The sequence below is a fragment of the Tursiops truncatus genome, chromosome 5 (genome assembly GCF_011762595.2).
Source record: "Tursiops truncatus isolate mTurTru1 chromosome 5, mTurTru1.mat.Y, whole genome shotgun sequence".
NCBI lineage: Eukaryota > Metazoa > Chordata > Mammalia > Artiodactyla > Delphinidae > Tursiops > Tursiops truncatus.
This window is the reverse complement of record NC_047038.1, coordinates 59,280,451-59,302,848: the sequence shown is the minus strand read 5'-3', so window position 1 is coordinate 59,302,848 and position 22,398 is coordinate 59,280,451. Positions and strand designations below refer to the sequence as shown.

At 34.1% G+C, this 22,398-nt stretch overlaps 1 pseudogene; it reads left to right on the top strand.

The window, feature by feature from the left end:
* The first annotated feature begins 7,279 nt into the window (after window positions 1-7,279).
* The window catches only part of LOC101335512 (small nuclear ribonucleoprotein Sm D3-like), a 33,933-nt pseudogene continuing 18,814 nt past the window's right edge, over window positions 7,280-22,398 (top strand).

The window sequence follows — 22,398 nt, the reverse complement described above, 5'->3', positions numbered from 1 at the left end:
CCTCCTCCTCCTCCTTTTTTTCCTTCTCCTTCTCTTCCTCCTTCTCCTCATTTTTGTCCTCCACTTCCTGCCCCTTCTCCATTTCCTCTCCCTCGATGCCCGAGCACCACCATCTATCCAGTTATTCAAAATGGAAATCTTATTTTACTTGAATTTACCTCCTAAGTTAGAAATCTTGGTATTTATCACTTGAGCCGTATGTCTCCTTTAAAAGGTCAGCATCAGGGCTTCCCTGTTGGCGCAGTGGTTGAGAGTCCGCCTGCCGATGCAGGGGACGCGGGTTCGTGCCCCGGTCCGGGAAGATCCTACATGCCGCGGAGCGGCTGGGCCCATGAGCCATGGCTGCTGAGCCTGCGCATCCAGAGCTCCGCAACGGGAGAGGCCACAAGAGTGAGAGGCCCGTGTACCGCAAAACAAAAACAAAAAAAGTCAGTATCTTCAGAACTAGCTTAACCCTATCTCTCCAACACTCCGGACACGTGATTTTAAAGGAAAAACCCTGATATTTACAAAATTTATTTTTTGAATATTAAGTAAGGATTAAGAAAGTCCTATCTTCATCAGAATTATCTTATGGACTCTTTATTAGGAAACAAAACAAGAAACAAAAACAGGTATACATATTAAACAATGGCTTAATTAAAAACTGGCAAGTCTCCTATCTTCTCCCCTCATCTGTAATCTCATTCTGACACATCTTTGTGCTTCTTTACTGGTTTTCCTTCCATCCTAAACATTTCCACTCTGTTTTTGGAAATCTCGGTCCACTGTAAATAAATGCCAGAAAATCATCAACAACCTAGACATTAGGAATACACCTTACTTTTTAAAAAGAGTTTATAATTCAGTAGTAATAGGTATTCTACATGTATGCACACACACAAAAGATAAGTGAAAAATTAGAGTGAGAAATAGTATGATATAGAGATCAGAATTATAATGATAAATAAATATTTGCAATGCCAATGGAGATGAAAAGACAATACATGATTTACAATATTTTCATCATATGAAATTGTAAGGTTTTGGAAACGGGAGGCAGGAGTTAGAAAAATGAAGTCAGGGAAGACACACATATATATGATTTGTTCAAGGAGAGGGACTATGGTACCAATCACCATGCTTGTGAAAAAAGATGGAGGGGGATTTTTACGGAAAATATAATACTATGCAGTGTTGCAAATGTTGAGTTTTAGGTGCCTATGTAATCTGTCCAAATACCAAGAAGATATTGGAAAACACAGGCCTGGACTGCAGGAGAAAAATCTGGGCTAAGAAAATTAGTTGAGAGTTACAATATATAGATGACAAATATTGCCATTGGTGGGATGGTATCTGCAAAGATGAGGAATCTCCCTCATATACTAACTGATTATCTTTCCACCATTTTGCAATTAATTACTCATCACATCGTCCTCCTTTGAGCATCATGCCATTCACCTATGACCCTTTTACCTTGACCTAGTAATTAAATGAGAAAAGAAATGTCTATCCTAGAATACTCATCTTGTATAATCACTATAACATCTCTTAAATTTCATATTGTCTTTCAGTATCTCAATTTTTACTTTCTTTCTTTGTGGAGTACCTAAACCCCAAGAACCTGAAATCCATAAATTTGACCTCTCTGGACAAAATGCTCAAATCCATTGCTTTGTTGATTTGTTGGGGGTTTGTTGTTGTTGTTGTTTGAAACACACCTTGCTGACCCAAACCTAAATGAATTCTGTATCCAGTTCTCTCTCCTACCTTCTGACTAAGAAACACTGGATACAGCCACAAAACTTGGCAGTTTGATAGCTCAAGAAACAGATTGTTTCCAAAATGAACTCTGGAGTGCCCCCTCTGTTTTTCAATGTTTTTAACCCCACATTCCACTCTAAACTTAACTCGTTATTTCTCTTCTATTTCACTTTCCTTGAAAGGGTACATTCTACTGCTCTTTTTATGTTCTTACTTCATCTTATGCACTCATATCTACAAAGAATCTTGCTCCGTTCCCATACCTCTAAAGAAATTGCTTTTTATGTTTCAACTATGTCCTGCTCGGGCCAGAGACTCTCATGACGTTTGATGTATCCGTGAGGATAGAGCAAAGACATCTATTTCTTGAAATTACCTATGAGGACACCACTCACTCCTCCTTGGCTAGACATATGCACAGCTCCCACCAACCAAGCCCTATCCACAGAAAAAGAAAAAAAAATCAAAGGCGGTTCTGAGACCGCTAAATGCAAGGAAAACTGTTTTAACCGTGAGCATGCAGATTGCAAAGAACATGGCAGTCTTTTTTTGTCTTTATTTCCACAATAACAGATGTAATGACCATGTAGTTTTGGATCTGTTTATGGAGATCCCACACATCATATGGATAAACTTACCTAAAAATGATAACCCAGAGGTATTCAGAGCTGAAACAATAGATTCCTTTTACTCCCTTTAAGCTAGTTGAGTTTTATTTTTATTTACATGTGCATAAATTAGTTTAGAATAATCCACATAACTACCTTAAATATTTGTTTTAGAAATTAAAATCAGATAAAGTATATTATCATTATATTTTAGCCACAAAAATTTAGATATGGTTTTTAACTGAAGCACGTTATAACTAAAAAAAAGTCTTAATTCAGTCTAAAAGGATAAACATTAATTACTATCATAAAAGAAAAATAATCAGATTAGCTTTAGAGGATATAATGTAGAAATGCTCAACTAAAGTGGAGAGTCAGTGGTGAAAAGAGTTGTAGTGGAGAGTGGTCAGATTTGAAATGAGCGAACACTTTCTGGATTCACTTTTTAAGTAAGATGTAAGTATGTGTATGAACATACACACACTACTACATATAAGATAGATAATCAACAAGGACTTACTGTATAGCACAGGGAACTCTACTCAATATTCTCTGATAACCAGTATGAGAAAGTAATCTAAAAAAGAATGAATATATGTTTATGTAAAACTGAATCACTTTGCTGTGCACCTGAAACAAACACAACATTGTAAATCAACTATACTCCAATAAAATTTTTTAAAAAGACAGTAGAAAAGAATACATAAATAAATAAATAAATAAAATGTAAGTAAAAATACATTGTTTTATCCTTTCACAGTAATATTTAATAGAGTGAACAATAGATGTAAAATATACAAGTTATAAAACATACAATTTAGTTTTGCTTATTTTTGAATTTCATAAAAACATCACCATACAGGTAGTATCCTGAGACTTCCAACATTGTGATTTTTAAAATTTATCCATGTTGCTGTGTATAGTTGTAATTCATTCATTTACACTACTACAGACTATGGTGACCTTATCACAACTTATTATCCATTGTCATGCAGGTAGACAATTTGTGCCTATTTTAAAAAATATTTAAAAATAAAATTTCTATGAATGTTCTTGTACATTCCTGCACCCAAGTTCAAAAGTTTCTCCAGAGATTATACTAATAGGAATGGCTAGAAGATAGAGGATTTTATGTTCAATCCTACAAGACAAAACCAAAGGCTTTCCAACTTTGTTTTATCAACGTACGCTGCCATCAGCAGGTAGTTCCATATGACCCACATCCCAGCCCATATTTCTGCCAACTGTTTAGTAAAATGTAGTTTCTCATTTTGTCCTTAATTTATACTTTCTTATTTTGTCCTTAATTTGTCTTTTCCTGATTTTTATGAAACAAAGTATACTTCTCTGTATTAGTTGTCCATATGTACTTAGACTTATGGGAAATTTCTGCACATCTCATTACATTATTTTTGTTACTTTAAATTTTAATTTAAAAAAATGAATCTGTATACTAATCCATCCTCAGCTCTTTATAGTCCTATTGCCTTCAACCAAGAGACTTGTCTTTTTAGTTCTGTTACAGTGGTTTTTTTTTTTAATTGACACGTTTTAAATTTTTATATTGTGAAATGTATCAATTTTTTGTTTACAAATAGTCATTTTGAGAGTTTGCTTAAGAAACATTTTCCTCCTTCAGTGCTGAAATATTAATGCCCTTTTAGTTAAAAATTTTTAAAAATATATTTTCCTATTTAATCTATCTGAGATCCATTGTTTTGTAAGGTATAAGCATCACTTTTTTTATCTTACTTATGAACATAATTTTCTGTTTCATTTATTTAATACTCTGTTTTCCTCCACAAGTTTTTGATTTCATCATTGTCATATATATAGCATTTTCAGATATCTAGGGGTAAGTCCCTGGGTTCTCTACAGTTTTCTCGTGGTCATTTGTTTTCTATCCTTGTGCTTACATTGCATACTGGAAAAGTTGGCTCTCCTCATTCATTATTAGTTTCAGCTTGTCACATTTATCATACAACCCTATTGAAATTTTGTTTGAAATTATAATAAATCTATAGATCAATTTGAAAATAACAGATACCTGTATGATACTGATATTTCCTATGAATGAACATGGGATATTTCTCCATTAATTTAGTCCTTGTTCAAAGTTTTCAACAGTTTTACAGATTTCTGCACAGATGTCTTACATGTATGTTTTCAGATTTATTCTCAATAATTTTAATTTCACTGCCATTGTTACTAATGTAATTTAAAATTCCAATATTTAAATTGTGGGCTACTGTTTTAGAAACACAGATTATATTTGTACTGGAACTTTTTTCTCTTATAACCGTTTAAAAAAATTTTTTTTTACATATACTCAATAAGTTCATTTGTATCATTTTTTTAAAGATTCTGCATGTAAGCAATATCATATGATACTTGTCTTTGTCTGACTTACTTCACTTAGTATGATAATCTCCAGGTCCATCCATGTTGCTGCAAATGGCATTAGTTCATTCTTTTTAATGACTAATATTCCATTGTATATATGTACCACATCTTCTTTATCCGTTCATCCATTGATGGACATTTAGGTTGCTTCCATGTCTTGGCTATGGTAAGCAGCACTACAATGAACACTGGGGTACATGTATCCTTTTGAACCATGTTTATCTCCAGATATATGCCCAAGAGTGGGATTGCTGGATCATATGGTAGTTCTATTTTTAGTTTTTTAAGGAACCTCCATACTGTTCTCCATAGTGGCTGATACTACAAAGCTACAGTCATGAAACGTATGGTACTGGCACAAAAACAGAAATATAGATCAATGGAACAGGATAGAAAGCCCAGGAATAAGCCCACGCACCTATGGTCAATCTATGACAAAGGAAACAAGACTATACAATGGAGGAAAGACAGTCTCTTAAATAAATGGTGCTGGGAAAACTGGACAGCTACAAATAAAAGAATGAAATTAAAACATTCTCTAACACCATACACAAAAATAAACTCCAAATGGGTTAAAGACCTAAATGTAAGACCAGACACTATAAAACTCTCAGAGGAAAACATAGGTAGAACACTCTTTGACATAAATCGCAGCAATATCCTTTATGAGCCATCTCCTAGAGTAATGGAATTTTTTAATAGTTATAGAATCTTTCAGGTTTTTCATTTTTCTTGAGTCACTTTGACTTGTGGTCCCTAACTTCAGGTTGATGTGCTCAGATAGAATTCTTCACCTTGCTTCTGGCCCCAGGCTTTACCCCTAGGCTAGTACTACTCTTGGCAGCTCACTTCAGGGGAGCTCTTCTGAACTAAACTTGGCTCCCACTGCAGTAGTTCAAGCTCATATTTTAAGAGAGGGCATGACCTTGGCAACCTCCTCTTCATTTGTAAAACAAGTGATGACCCAAGAAGCATTTCTTCTGCAAGTGGAATTTCCTCACAGACATAATTCTGGAAGCATAGCTATATTGTTTGTTGCATTAAAGTTAAAGTTTGTTGCATTAAAGTTAACATTTTAATCTTAAGAGAGGCAGCACAGCATAATTCTTTCTTTTAAAAAAAAAGGTCTTTGAATTAGACCCCTAAATTTGAGTCTAAGCTGCATCATGTATTCTTTGGATAAGTATCTGCAAATTGTGTTTTTACACCTCAATTTTCTTACTTCTAAAATAGGAACAATAATAGTACTCTTGACATAGGGTTGTATGGATTGAGTTAATATATATAAAGCAAATACAATAGTGTGTGAAATTTAGTAAAAAATATAGAAGTATTTGCTATTATTATTAAATTAGTTTCATTTAAAATATGTTTAAGTGATTTTTGTCCCGGAAAATATTTTTCATAAAGGGAACTGTAACCTAATATAACTACTGCAGGTGAATGAGCCATTACCATAAATATTTTCTTATTTAATTTTCTGATTGACTCACAAATGGATTTTCCCCTTATAAAAGTATTATGATTGTCTTTATCATTTTCCTGTCAATGACAGTTTGAAAATGCTGATTTTGTAGCTAATAATTTGTCATTAAAATGTTTTCTTTGAAACATATTATCAGAAATCAAAAAGTTAAAGTAATAAATTTACAACTACATAAATGACAGTATGGCAAAAAATTTTCTTTTTAAGATTTTAGGCATTTTTTGATACTAGTCTGTCTGCTTTTGACATGCTTAAAATGCATCAAACCACTTTGTTTTTTCAGGGAATAAGCTTAAGATAAAATAAATTATACTGTATTTGCTTCATTTCTCTGTAATTATTTTACTATGTCATTAAACTTCCCAGAAAAGTATAAAATATAAGTAAAATATCAAATAATGAATAGTAGAACATTTATTATTTAATAAAAATGATTTATGAAATATAAATTTTAAAAATATGATTTTGAAATTAAGTCCTACTTACATTGCAAGAGTAGTCTCAGTCCACATAAATACTTCTTGAAATTAAGTGGGTCAAACACAGTGAGTCAATAGTATATAGATAATTATATTTATGTGTCCTTGATATTTAATATGCATAGAGCACAACTTGTTTTGTTTATCCAGTCACTATTTGATGAATATTGCATTAAATCTAGTTCTTAACAATTATAAATAGTGCTTCTATGAGCATTCACATAAAAGTCTTTGTGTTGAAATAAGTTTTCTTTTCTCTTGGAAAATGTCCTAAGAGTGAAAATGCAGAGTTATATAATAAATAATTGTTTAACAGGAAAAGACTCTGCCAATCTACTTTCAAAATGGCTATACAGCTTTGCCTTCCAAACAGCAATGTATGAGAATTCTAGCTGTCCCAAGAGAGGGAAGAGACAATATACAGGTTGGCAGAAAATACTTGCAAATCAAATATTTTAACAGGGCTTAGTGTCCAAAATATATAAGGAGTTCTTAGATCTCAACGAAAGAAGACAAATAAGCCAATCAAAAAACTGTAGGTCAACTCTCTTCCCACCAAGATGTCTATCGTTGTGCCATTTAAAGCCCTACATGGGGCTGAGGGCCACGTCAGGACAGGTGAGACAAACACCAGCAAGGTGTATAAAGGTAAGCTCATTGAGGTGAAGCACAGCATGGACAGGTAGCTGTCCAACATCACAGTCCAAAGACAGCCTAGTGGCACAGCTGGAGCAGGTGTACATCCATGGCAGCAAAATCTGCCTTCCGATTTTGCCTGACATGCTGAAAAATGCACCCATGTTAAAGAACATGAAAAATACAAACCAAGGCTCTGGGGCTGGCCAGGGAAAAACTGCTATTCTGAAGGCCCAAGTGGCTATGGGAAGAAGAGAGAGGAAGGGGATATGGAAATATCTTCCAGAAGCAAAGACAATTTTATCTCTGGAATGGAACTTCGCCCTTATTTTTGCTTGTAGGTTATCTGGGTTCCAGGGTGGAGGTGGGGCTACATGCTTATGTATATGTCCTAGGTGTTTGTTTGTTTGTTTTTGACATCTTTCTCTTTAGGTCAGGGGAAATGTTTAACTAAATAAATATGGGTGTTTTTTTTTTTCTGAGAAAAAAAAGATGAAGTTGGTCAAAAAGTGAAAATTCCAGTTATAAGATACATAAGGACTAGGTATGTAATGAATAATGTGACAACTATAGCTAACACTGACGTACGATGCATAGGAAAGCTGTTAAGAGAGTAATTTCTAAGACTTCTCATCACCAGGGGAAACATTTTTTCTTTTTTCTTTCTTTTCTTTTTGTTGTATCTATATGAGAAGATGGATGTTAGCTGAACCTATTGTGGTAATCCTTTCACAGTATATGTAAATCAAACTATCATGCTATATGACTTAAACTTACACAGTAATATATGTCAATTATTTCTCTATAAAACTGGAAAAAATAGGCAGAGGACTTGTATAGACATTTTTTTTTAAAGATATACAAAGAGCCAACAAGAACATGAAAAGATTCTCAGTATTATTTGTCATTAGTGAAATGCAAATCAAAATGACAGGGAGATACCACTTCACATCCACAAGAGTAGCTATAATAATAATAATAATAGAAATGAAACATTACTGCTGGCACTGTTGAAACAGTTTTTAGCAGTTTCTCAAAAAAATTAAATGCAGTATTACCATCTAACCCTGCAATTCCACTCTTAGCTTATATACCAAAAGAATTAAAGACAGGTAGTCAAACAAATACTTGTACATGAATGTTCATGGAGGCACTATTTGCTTTAGCCAAAAGGTGAAAACAATCCAGATCTTCATCTACAGATGAGTGGATAAAGATCATGTGGTATATACATCCAATGGAATATTATTCAGCATAAAAAGAATGAAGTGCTGATACATGCAACAATGTACATGAACCTCAGAAATATTTTGCTAATCTCAAAAAAAGCCACACATAAAAGGTCACATATTGTGTTATTGCATTTATATAAATATCCAAAATAGGTAAAGCCATAGATAGAGACAGAAAGCAGATTAGTGGGCTTCCCTGGTGGCGCAGTGGTTGAGAGTCCACCTGCCAATGCAGAGCACGCGGGTTCGTGCCCTGGTCCGGGAAGATCCCACATGCCGTGGAGCGCCTGGGCCCGTGAGCCATGGCCGCTGAGCCTGCGCGTCCGGAGCCTGTGCTCCGCAGCGGGAAAGGCCACAGCAGTGAGAGGCCCACGTACCGCAAAATAAATAAATAAGTAAAATAAAAAATTTTAAAAAAAATTTAAAAAAGAAAGCAGATTAGTGTTGCCAGGGGCTGGGGCAGGGGGCGGGCGGGGGTGGTCGATGAGGAACTTAAAAGGTATGGGTTTTTCTTTGGAGGTGATGGAAATATTTCCTGCACAACCTACATAGAGGTGGTGGTTTTACAACATTGTGAATGTATTAAATGTCACTGAACTGTGTATTTTAAACGGCTAGTAATTTGTTCACAGAGTGATGGTCTTATGTTTACCACAGCAAGAGAGGGCAAGCCCGAATGCTCAAGAACATTTGAATCTTATGCCAGCATCATGTTTGCCAAAGTCCTATTCAACAAAGCAAGCCATCTGACTAGGCTACATTCAAGGGGTGAGAAAATAGAATCCAGATCTTGATAGAAGGAACTGTAAACTCACTTTACCAAGGGGTGTGCGTACAGGGATGCGAGGAAGTATTGTGGCCATTGTTTTAATCCACCCGCCACAGTAAAGTGTTTTCTCCCAAAATAAATATCATAATTGCAATACAAATAAAGTAAACGTTTATAACTAAAATGCAATGCTATGAAATAAATGCCTATAATACTACCTACTGTTTATATATTATTTTCATACCATACTCAAATGAGATAAATAATTATGTTATTTGAGCAATTTTGCTAACACGTTATTACGTATAAACAAATCAAAAAAATCAAATCTGTGAATTTAAGCAATTTAAGCCAACCCAGCATTAATCTTTCCTCAACCTAGCCTTCTCCCTTCTGCACATCACATGTCGCTAGCCATCTGGAAGTAAAGTGGGTCAGTGAACTCTGGAAAATAATCAGAAGCTAAGTTGACAATATAGTAGTTAAGATGTTTAATTTTGTGTGCCAACTCAACTGACATCCTCTGTCTCTTAGCCCAAGGAATTCAAAAGTTGTTCTTAGTAACTCTGTGAGAACTGAAGCACCTGACAATTAACTAAGTACTCAGGTATTTTAGGATTTAATGGGTGGAGCAGTTTCCTGAGAATCCACATGTGTAAGCCAGGTTATCTTTCTCTCCCAGATTTTTTTTATGCTTTGAGTTTTAAAAATTTCTCCAGGCTCTAGTAACTTGAGTGAAAGTGGCATGTCCTGAAACCTAGTTTGTTGCCAGAGATCTACTTTCAATCTTGTATCTAACAGCAGTTTGCTTTGGGGTTTTGTTGTTTTATTTTTGCACGTGTTTGTTTATGTTTCCTCCCTTCCCCCTTCCCTCCTTCTTTCCCTCCCTCCCTTCCTCCCTTCCTTCCTTCCTCTTTCCTTACTTTCTTCTTTTCTTCCTTCTTTCTCTCTCTCTCTTCCTCCCTCCCTTCATTCCTTCCAGCCTTCTTTCCATTGCTTGCTTTCCTGAAAAGCATTTAAGTGAATTCTAAAGGTTTATGCATCACTTAGCCAATTCAGCCTTGGTGAGATGCCCCAGAATAAACCCCTCTGTGATTTCATGGCTGCTTTTGTTTTTTTCCAAGAATATTGTTGTAGAAAGAGGCTGAATGACTTCTATTTTATTTTCCAACTTCTTCCCTGCAATCTTTAAATGAGCATGCAACTGGAAACAAAAATACTAAAAAATATTCTCACAGTAGTAGACCTTTTTAGAATACTCTATTACAAAGTATGATCTGTAGAACTCCTTGTCACCTAGCTTCCATTTTTTAAATATGGAAATCCCTGATCATCCAGCCAAATGATTAGTCACTCTTCACATACTGACATATATCCACACCTCTTGTCTCTCCTTCCAGGCAAAGAGAACAGGCATACAATACTTAAAGTTTTAGCAATTGGAAAGATATCCTTTTCTCTCTCTCCTTCAGGCTACATCTGAGGGAGCTGTCTACTGCAGTAGTTTTGGTGGGTGACAGTATATCTTGCAGAGCCAACTAAGTTTGAAATTTTAAAGCTGTGCATGTCAGCTGAAAGGAAGGTGGCAGTACAGCAGAAATAAGATACTGGAACAATCAGTTGTCAGCTCAGGCAAGTATTCGTGTATTCAGGAGTTATGGGAGCCTTTCCCTCTATGTAACTAGTATGCCAGTTCTACTTGGTAATGATATATTGCTAGCCACAAATACCTTTATTGTTTGAAACGTCCAAAGAAATGCAGTTTTTGAAGAGCAGCTTAGACTTTAAGGCCCTATGGAGATCAATCAAAGAGGGAGACTGTGATCCTCAAAGAGAAAATAGTTATTTGAGAAAAAGGGCATGTTTGTGCTCCAAAACTACAGTGGTCTTCTGTGTAATTCTCCAATTAAACCTTGCTACTTCCTCCAGAGAGAATCTGAATTTTCCACTTGTTGATTCAAATGTCAAGCAATAGAGCTGTTTTTTATGCAGACAGGACAGTGGAGACTCTTTCTCAACTCTGAGATCGCTTAAACCAGGCAGCCTTACAGTTTTCTACAATAAATAGGGTGGGGAAGTGATTTCTAAATGTGCCAAACTATTTCTTTTAAAATCCCGAAGGCCCAACATGTTTTTACATTTTGCCCAGTACACTGGATTCAAAGTTTAGAAAACTTTCATTACTTTCATTTTGGAAGGATGTCACAGTAAGCCCCAGACCGCTGGATTCCCAGAAACTTCAATGAAGGGAAAGTCCATGCATTTTGAAAGAGCTTTGCTTCCACTCTTTGGAAAGCATATCTCTTTTATAATTATGGTGAAATATATATTAAAAGAGAATATGTTTAAAGAAAAATAGTAAATAAACACCTCTGCACTGAACAATGCCAGTACTTCTTTCCTTCTGCGTGACCCTCCTTGATTACATGTGCCTTTCTCCTTCCAAAGAAGACAAATGTACTGAATGCTATTAATTTTTCCCTTTCAGTGTTTGGATGTTATCACTTATGAATCCATTCTATATAAACTGTTTAATTTTACTCTTTTTGTAAATGGAAACTACTATATATATTATGTATTACATAATATTATACATATATGTATTCTGTGACTCTTTTTCACATTTAAGAGATTCATTAAAAAAAGAGATTCATTAATATTAATGCATATAAATACCATTTATTTATTTTACCCACTATATTTTATTATACATGTGCATACAGTATGTTTATCCATTTTACTGTCCATAAACATTTGGATTTGTTTCACATTTTCCTGAACAAGTTTACTATCCCCTGTTATACAGTGAAGAAACAACCAAAGAATGTAATTATTAGATTATAAGATTCAAAGTTACTAGTTAGTGCCAAAATATGGATTACTCTACAACCTATACAGGTTCAGAAATTGTTGGAAATTATACTGTTTACTTGACTACAGGTGTGAAATGGATTTCTCATTGTAAATTTAGTTTGCATTTTCTGATTATTAATAAGCTTGAGTGAATTTTTAAATATTAATGGACCACTTTTTTCTCTCCTGAGAAATGTTATATTAATTATTGTCATTTTTTTCTTATTGTATATTTTATTTTTTAAAATAATTTCCACATATATTTGGTATACTATATATTTGGTATAGTATATTTGGTATACTAATCAGGTACAAATATATTTCCCCTTCTCCCAGTATGTGGCTTGACTTTTGATCAACTTAAGATCTTATTTTAATAAATCAATTATTCCTTTCATCATTTGTTCTGTGTGTCTTATTGAAGCAATTCTTCCTTACTCCAGAAAGGAATTATTAAAGAAACAGAAAAACTAAATCTAAATTTTATATAGAAGAATGGTCTTTTCTCAGGATAGACAAATAGACAAACGAAATGCGATGAATGTTCCAAAATTAGAATGAATTTAAAGATTGTTTTCACAAAACAGACATTTAGTAATACTGAGACTTCTAATCCAGACATGGTATATTTCTGCATTTGCTTATATTTCAATCACCGTATTCTCCATAATAGTCTTGCATGTATTGAATTACAATTTTTTATACATATTTAATGACATTTTTTTCTTAGATTTAGATATATATCCTAAAATATACCCCTCCACACACACACACACACACACACACACACACACACACACACACACACACACAATGTATGTAGGTATGTATCTATCTAAATATGTTTTTCAATTTTTTTTTTTTTTTTTTTTTTGCGGTACGTGGGCCTCTCACTGTTGTGGCCTCTCCCGCTGTGGAGCACAGGCTCCGGACGCACAGGCTCAGCGGCCATGGCTCACGGGCCTAGCTGCTCCGCGGCATGTGGGATCCTCCCGGACCGGGGCAAGAACCCGTGTCCCCTGCATCGGCAAGCAGACCCTCAACCACTGAGCCACCAGGGAAGCTCTCAAATGGTATTCTTTAAACTTTACTTACTACTTATTGCTGGCATATAGAATTGCAAATCAACTCAATTTTAATTATAAATTTTGTATTCAGCAGTATTGCTAAACAAATTTATTAGTTCCAGATTTTTAAAATTTATTTTTAATTTTTTAAATTAGTTCCAGTTTTTTTAAGTTTTTAAACATTTAATTTTCTTTTCTTTTTAACATCTTTATTGGAGTATAATTGCTTTACAATGGTGTGTTAGTTTCTGCTTTATAACAAAGTGAATCAGCTATACAGATACATATATCCCCATATCCCCTCCCTCTTGCGTCTCCCTCCCACCCTCCCTATCCCACCCCTCTAGGTGGACACAAAGCACTGAGCTGATCTCCCTGTGCTATGTGGCTGCTTCTCACTAGCTATGTATTTTACGTTTGGTAGTGTATATATGTCCATGCCACTCTCTCACTTCATCCCAGCTTACCCTTCCCCCTCCCCGTGTCCTCAAGTCCGTTTTCTACATCTGCATCTTTATTCTTGTCCTGCTCCTAGGTTCTTCAGAACCTTTTTTGTTTTTTAGATTCCATATATATGTGTTAGCATATGGTATTTGTTTTTCTCTTTCTGACTTACTTCACTCTGTATGACAGACTCTAGGTCCATTCACCTCACTACAAATAACTCAGTTTCATTTCTTTTTATGGCTAAGTAATATTCCATTGTATATATGTGCCACATCTTTATCGATTCATCTGTCTATGGACACTCTATGTAGACAATTTTATCAAATGCAAATAATGAATGTTTATTTACATATTTTTTCAATTATTAACATTTTTTATTCCATTACAATGTACTAACCATAGCCCTAGAAAAAACATAAATAGCCCTAAAAAATATAAAAACATAAATAAATTAATGTCATTATCTTTTTCAAAATCTTAAGAAAGTGCTTTTGACATTCCCATTATTATGTAATTAGGTAGAGATTTTTTAGATGTACTTTATTTGATTAGTCTTTATTCATAGTTGCTATTAAGATAGGTTGTTGAATTTTATCAAAACATTTTAATCCCATATATAATAAAATTAAAGATAATGTAGTGATTTCAATAACAGATTTTCTAGTGCTGAAATTCTACTACATACTTGGAGAAAATCTATATGGCTGAGATGTATTCTCTTCTGTGTATAAACTGTGAGATTTGGTTAAATAACTTGTTAAGGATTTTGACATCTGTGATTATCAGTAAATTTAATTTTAAATATTTCTTTCCCATAATGTCCTTTAATGGTTTTGATACCATGTGTACTAGTCTCATTGAGGCTATCTTAGGAAGGTGTGGTACTTTCCTTTGTAAGAGTTTGTGTACAAGTGGAGTTAACATTTCCTTAAATGTTTGATGAAATATGCCTGTAAATCCTTCTAGGAGCCTGATATTTTCTTGGTAAAAAGTTTTTAACTACTAATTCTATTTGTTTAATTACTATAAGCTTGTTCAGATTCTACAATTCTCGGTATGTCAGTTTGTTAAGTTGTAAATTTATCATAATTTTCCATCTAGTTTATTTACATTTTTTAATATATTGCCTATAATTATTCACAATATGCACTTTTCTATTTAATTTTGGTAGCATTGATTGTCATATCCCTTTTTATAAAAATTGTATGTTTGTCTTCTCTCTTTTTTCCCTTAATCACTTAGACAAAATTGCCTATATCATTTCTTTTATGAAATAAATGAATTTTCACTTAATTTTTATTATTTTTTCTTTTGGCTTTCTGTCAGCATATTTTGCCTTAAGTATTTGAACTTTGTAGCTCATATGTTTCGCTAATTATCTTGATGCTGCCTTCTCTGAAAATTGATCATTTAGCATTAAAAGCTCCCTATACATAATGCTTCAGCTGTATCCCACAAGTTGTGATAGCTATTATTTTAACATTCATTTATAAATCAATTACAGAAATTGCTTTCATTTATTTCTAAATCAAGTAAATTATACTGAGTGTGAGAATATTGTGCTGTCATGGTGGATATGTCTGTTTCATTCAACAAACATTTATAGTGCTTACAGTGGGCTAGGTTCTGGGGCTACAACAGTGAACAAACACTGGGAGACAATGATTCCTGCCCTCATGGGACTATTGTAATAGAGAGAGATACAAAATAAAAATACTAAAAGAAATAAAATATATCATTGTTAGAAGTCAGTACTTTCAATGAGACAAACAAATAGATAAGGTGAATGGGTGGAGCCTGCTGGTCAAGAAGACAGGTTTGTAATTACTCAGAGTAGACCTTGCTGACGGTGTGATATAATCTGTGACGATGACAGAGTGAGCCATTTGTTTCTATGAGTGAAGGTCTTTTGAATCAAGAAAAAACACAGTGCAAAGGCCCGAAGCTTGAGTATACCAGGCATATTTCAAAGAGGTCACTGTGACTGAAATAATCACCAAGATGGAAAGTAATTAAAAGGGACTTAGGAAAAAGAAAAGGATGATTGTCCCACAATGTTGGTGTTTTGATTTTTTTTTTTTTTTTTTTTTTGGTACGCGGGCCTCTCACTGTTGTGGCCTCTCCCGTTGCGGAGCACAGACTCCGGATGCGCAGGCCCAGCAGCCATTGCTCACGGGCCCAGCCGCTCTGCGGCATGTGGGATCTTCCCGGACTGGGGCACGAACCCGTGTCCCCTGCATCGGCAGGCGGACTCTCAACCACTGCACCACCAGGGAAGCCCTTGGTTTTGTTTTTTTTTTAGCAGGGGATCACACTAGATGATATGATAAAATAGATGAAAAACTATCATGGCGCCTAACCAGAATCTCAAAGCCAGGAAACCAGAGGGAATATGGAGAAAATGGCCATTTGCAAGAAATCCCCAGGTCTCCTAAGTTTTTAGCAATACAAAGGGATTTTTTATAGATCTGGAAGGTTTGAATTTTGAGAGCAGAGCTAGAGCCACAGAAATAACTATTTATTAGCCTCTTATCTGGTATGTATTTTAACCTATTCTACCTCAAAGAGTTGACCTGGGGAACATCAGTTCTTTGTTTTTGTATATCATCACTTTATATACTTAACAATGCGTCTTGCCCACAGGCAATCAGTACAAATTATTTTATTGAAACTATCATTTGTTAGGAATTTTTGAGGGGTTGAATTCCTCATCAATTATATGATGCTCTGCAGAAAAATATAGTCCAACCCATCTGAAAGGGATGCAAAATCATTCACAAATATTATATTATAAACTAAAGCCAACAAAACAGTCTAAAAACAACTCAAGTGTCTGTAATAATTCTTAGCTTTAGATTTCTCATTTTTAATTGGAATTCAAATGATTTTAAAAGCTAACTGACAAAACTCTTTGGGGGGTCAATTAAATAATGTGCAATAAATGGTTTTATAACCTTTTGGTAATATACTTATTACCAAGTTATTTTTAAGTGACTACAGTAAGCTTTTAATATAAAAATATTTTAAAGTATTTTTTAACCTCACCATATCTTTCAGGACTAAGGTATGGGGTGTCTACAACTTCATTGCTATTACTAATGAGATTATCCCAGAATTTATAATAGTAATTTTTTCAGTTTTGAGTTAAACTAATCAGTGCAGTATTTTTTAAAATAAATGTTTCAAATTTCAATTTTATATACTTAAAAAACATTGCATAAAGCCAAAGAGCATATTTTGTGCAAATTTAAATCCAGGACTTAAGAATAAAGTGATATAATAAAGATGTGGAATCATGACTAAAAAAAGAAAGATTGAACTAAAAAAATTATGTATATACTGAATTGGAAAGTCCTTCAGTGTGCTGGTTATTTTCCATCTAGTGTACTCAGAGCTTTCTCTGTATCCACCTGACTACTATGGCCTGAATCTTAAGCTCTCTTGTCCTTGAACGCTCAGATTCTACTGAAGGGAGGTGCTGGCCAGAGATTGCAAAACAGCAGTAGTGAGGGAATGGCTGTTTATCCCACTCCCTTGTCATATATACACCCAAGTCTTCCCTCTCCACATGATCTTACTTTTTGGTATGGCTGTTTTATTTAATCATGGCCAAGGTTCCTCTCCTGAAGCCCCTTCTCTGCTGGCCATAGTGCTTGCTGGGTTCTATTAAAATCACTCCCTCCTCTTGCCCCTACGAACTTGGAGAACTAACAACTTCCTGATGTTGCTGATCCCATCCCTTCTGGTTGTTTGAACTCTGCCCACTTCCCTGTAAAAGATCTTTGCTATTAGTTCTTTAAATGTGGCATCTATTTCCCATCAGTATCTTAACCAATACATCTTACTTGGATGGGTGATTCCTAAACATGGTTGCCATTCAGAACATTTGGGAAGCTTTGAAATAACACAGATGTTAAAATTTACATTAAGAAAATGATGAACCCTACTTCCAGGCCAATTGAATCAGAATCGCCAAGGGTAGGGCTTGTATATAGATATCTTTTTAAAGTTTCTCTATGTACTATCAGGGTTGAGAAAACTTGCTCTAAAGTTTGGAGTCTCAAGCAGACTAAGATCCTTGGTATATTAACTCAGAAGAGAAACCTGAAATCTAAATCCTCCTTCTCTCGGCATTCATTTTATCCATTAAACATGCTTTATTGTCACTTTGAGTAAATATAAATGTGTCAATTATCAACAGATATGCAGGAGAGATAATATAAAGGTAAGATTTATCATGAAGTATTGTAGCTAATTATTAGAAAGATGAAAATTCAGCAGGTTCTACGCTTCATAATATAGAACAGATATTAATATGCTGTATGTTGTAGCAGGCACTCAAATATGTTTTTAAGAGTGATTGAATCTAAAAGGCATGGGAGTATTAAACGTGTTAGTCACTATTGGGCCTCGTATTCATTAAGTTAATTCACCTGGTTATGTTCAGAATTTTACTATCAAAAGATGACACACGAGATAGTGTCTGGGGCTGAATATCATTTCAGCAGCACGTTTTTCTTTGTCCCTCATCTTTTCAATGTATAACTTTCATGTTCAGTCAATCACATATGCAGATATTATGTGTGTACCTACTATGCAGTATTCCATTCATGTTTGCGTTTCACATGTCTCTTGGTATTAGCCCTTTCTTTTTTATCTGCCAGTGCTGATAATATGATTTTGTGTTATATGCTCATTGAGGATAAAACCATGCCTATTTCTGTTGCTATGCATATCACTTTACAGCGTCTGAAATAAATTCAAGCATCAGTTACTTATCAATCTTATTTCGACTGAATAACTTCCTGTATTTGGAATGCAATAGATATTTTATATATATGGCATGAGCAGTATAGATTTTTAAATACATAATCATTAAAAATATATCTGGAAGGAAGTATCTTTGACTAGAATAATAAATTACCAATTTAAAATTTGCAGTATTTAAACAATTTTCCTCAAAGAAGAATATAGCAACATTGCATTAGACGTACCCTTCAGAGAGTCTAAAATGCTCTAATGCCAGAAGTTTCATGTTACCGTCAAAATGTCCTAAGAATCAGAGAAGATTCATCTCCGCAAAAATATTCCAGAAAAAAAACACTGTGTGAATAGGGATCTTGTCTGAATTGTTCAAAATTAAATCTCCTGCATCTACAAAAGTTCTTTAAACAAGCAAACAAAAAATGAATGTTTGCTGCCAATGATAAAATAAATGAATAGATTAATTAATTAATTAATTAGTGGAAAATGCCAGTCATGAATATAGATAGATATGGAAAAGACAAATAAACATAATTTCACATATATAAATTATAGGATACACTGAACCTTTTCCATGTATTATCTTGCATAACAACTTATTTAAAGGCACCGGAAGCAATATGGTAATGAATTTAGGTGGCTGATCCAAAAAATATTTTCCCTCTAAATGTACTATTGCACCTTCTATATTTTACCAAAACAACATATGCATAGCTCTATGCTAGTCTAACTATGGTGCCATTATCTGATTAATTCTTCACCTCTACCACTAGATTATGAGAATTCTTACACCAGAAATCCTTTTTTTTTTTTAAGTTATAAACAGTGTAGTCTCTGGAGTTCTAGTGCCTGGATTCAAATTGTACTCTGCTCCTGATTAGCTGTGTAACCCTGCTGAAGTAAGCTGTTTAATTTATTTAACCCTCACTGTGCTCTCCTCTAGAGTGGGCATAACATTAGCACATACCTCAGACAACTTAGCAAGATATATCATGACAAATAAGTGTCAAGCTTTTAACTCAGTACTATAGTAAGCATCCAATAAAGTTGGCCATTATTATTATTATGCCCCGTACCATGGCTGTGTTTAGCACATAATGGACACTAAAAATAGTTTTCTTAATTAAACAAGCAATTGAATGAAGGAATGAAGGAATGACATCAGACCTGAAATCCCAACCCAGGAATCATTAAAGGATCAGACACCAAAGACAATGATAGTGTTTCTTGAAGGTCCATGTCACTGTGTCCTTATTCCTGGGAGCTGCATGGAACGTCTTTGTTCCCTAAAGTGGTGATTCTGAATTGGAAATCAGTATATCATAATTTTACTTAATCTGTTCTTTGATACCTATTTTAGGACCAAAAAGGAATGTGTGGTCATGATAATGAGAAGAAATATAAAATCTTGATCAAAGCAAGATATGGACTATAGCTTCTTGGCAAGGAAAAGAGGGTAGAGTTGAGACTGGATATTTAGTAGCACACAGGTGGTTTGTGTAGGTGTCTTTGTTACTTGATTTAGAATACAGCTGGGCTCCTGGGATGCAAAGACATAAATACCCTTGGGAGGGATTGCATAAGATTTAGCTAAGAAAAAATGTAAGTGCTTATTTATCATTTTGACAGGTTATGTTATTTTTTGAAGGAAATTATACATTGGTACCTGTAATCTAAATATGAATGATCGTAAATAAAAAACAAAATATTTGATTTAAAGCACAGTTATTTCAAGTTCTAGAGAATAATAGAATTAATTTTCTTGCAACATAATCTCCTTGTTTTCTTTGTAAATATGTGTATGAGTTTATTGATTCATGGCAAAATTGCCTATATTAGCTTCCAATAAGTTGAACATCTAAGTCTATGGGGAATTTTAAGTACAGAGCAAACACCATAGTTCTCCAATGGTTATAAACTGTTATGGAATGTTGGTACTGTCTTGAGACTTTTGGTCCTCTGGCAAGCAATTAAGATTATATTTTAAGAATAAATTGTATCAAAGAAATTAGTACAAAAAGAGAAGTCGTAACAGAATTAAAAAGGATGAATCATGGCAAGGGTTGGGAGGAGGGCTTTCATTAAACAATAAGTACAAATGGTAGTTAAGAAACTTTGAAGACAAACCTACTTTTACTACTTACAGAATATATTTCATAGATTCACCTGAGGATATAAAACTGATGAATTTCCCTCTGGGCTTATCCTTGAATAACAAAAAAGAAGTGAATTTCCATTTCCACAAGAGATACTGCAAAATCTTGTTATTTTTTTTTCACATCACAGTAAATTATTCTTTGATCTTAGCTGCGTAATATCCTTGTGATTGTCATTAGTTCTTTTTAAAAAGTGCCTCTCCACACATGGGTAATTGAGTCTAAATATTTGGAGTCAGTTTTTCACATTTAAACTCTGTCAAATTGCCTCTAGATATTAGCAAATAAATTTCATCCTTGCTGAATTAGTGGCAAAATCACTACCTTACTGTTATCATCTGGGAGCTCACAAAGATTCAGGCAGAAATTATTTTTAAGTAAGTAACAGCATTCGGGGCACAGAGTACTGATACAGGTTAGGCATGGGATGACATTTACTGGTTTCTATTGGTTTTCTTCTCAAGAGCTATGAAGTCAGTGAGATTTTGGTAAATGATGTTTGTCTCACACTGAGAGTATATATATTCCTTCAAACTACTGTTCCTCGTGTAGTGCTCATATCATTTAGATAAAAATTTCAGTTAAAAAACATCCTACGTTATCTAGCGCATCTGGCCCTTCTTTTTATTGTTGTTGTTCTAATTCTTATTCCTATTCTTGTTCTTGTTATTTTGGGAAGAAAAGTGATTGTTGCTTGTTTGTTTAATTATGTCAAGACATTTTTGAAATATGAGTTTTAGGAAACAAATCGGCAGTGAAATTGGAAGAATACAAAAATGGACCTTATATTTTACTTTCTTATATGAAAAAATTTATTACATTATAAATATTTTAATTTTTAATTATGATGCAGAATATCAGTGGGTTATATAAAGTTTTAAAGTATTCAGTCATATAAGACACCATCTGAATTTTTGAATAATACTTAAGTAAAATAGAATCATTTCAATTGTGGTATTTTAAAATCAAATCCACCATGGACAATATATTAGGATTTTTAAAATCTATTAAAAACTTACAAAAGCAATTAAAAACTTGGTTACAGTAACAGATAAATCTCTTTCATTTTCATGGAATCTCTAATTTCTAATAAACAATCTGGAGCCCTTTACTGCTTTTCCTGTTTAGTTTCATATCTCACCTTTGGAGTATTGACACCTTATTTGGAGTCAGCAGATGTTCATTTGATTTTCCTTCCCTATCTAGGTGCTCCATCTTCCTCCTTTATAATGTAAAGACCCAGCTCATTCTTCACTTGTCATATTATGTTATTCCTTGCCCTCTACTTCTCCCTATCTCTGAATTGCTGTGCCCTAATTGTTTCCTGCCTATCATGCTGCCCTAATTTTTAACAGCTTATTTTACTGTCCTGTTTCTTTGGAGCTAAATCCTTTTGTCCTTCATCCATCTTTTCATTTGAATGTGTAGGTGCATGAACACATTTATTTTGGGATCAAAAAATTGAAAAGAACATGAAATGGTTACAAGGACACAAGAAAATACAAGATGATGTGTACATTTCCTCTACTTTTTTCCCCAACATTTCTCTAATTTTATTATTTAAATAAAGGCACTAAATTTATAGAGCTCTCAAAGTACAGTATCTTTAGAAATATTTAGAATAATAAAGAAAACTGAAGTGCAAAGAACAAAAGAATGTGCTTTTCAATTATTTTATAGTCCAGGAAGTCACAGTGTCAAAAAATTAATGCACTGTGTTTTCTATTATTTCCTAAAGCAAACTCTGGCCAACTG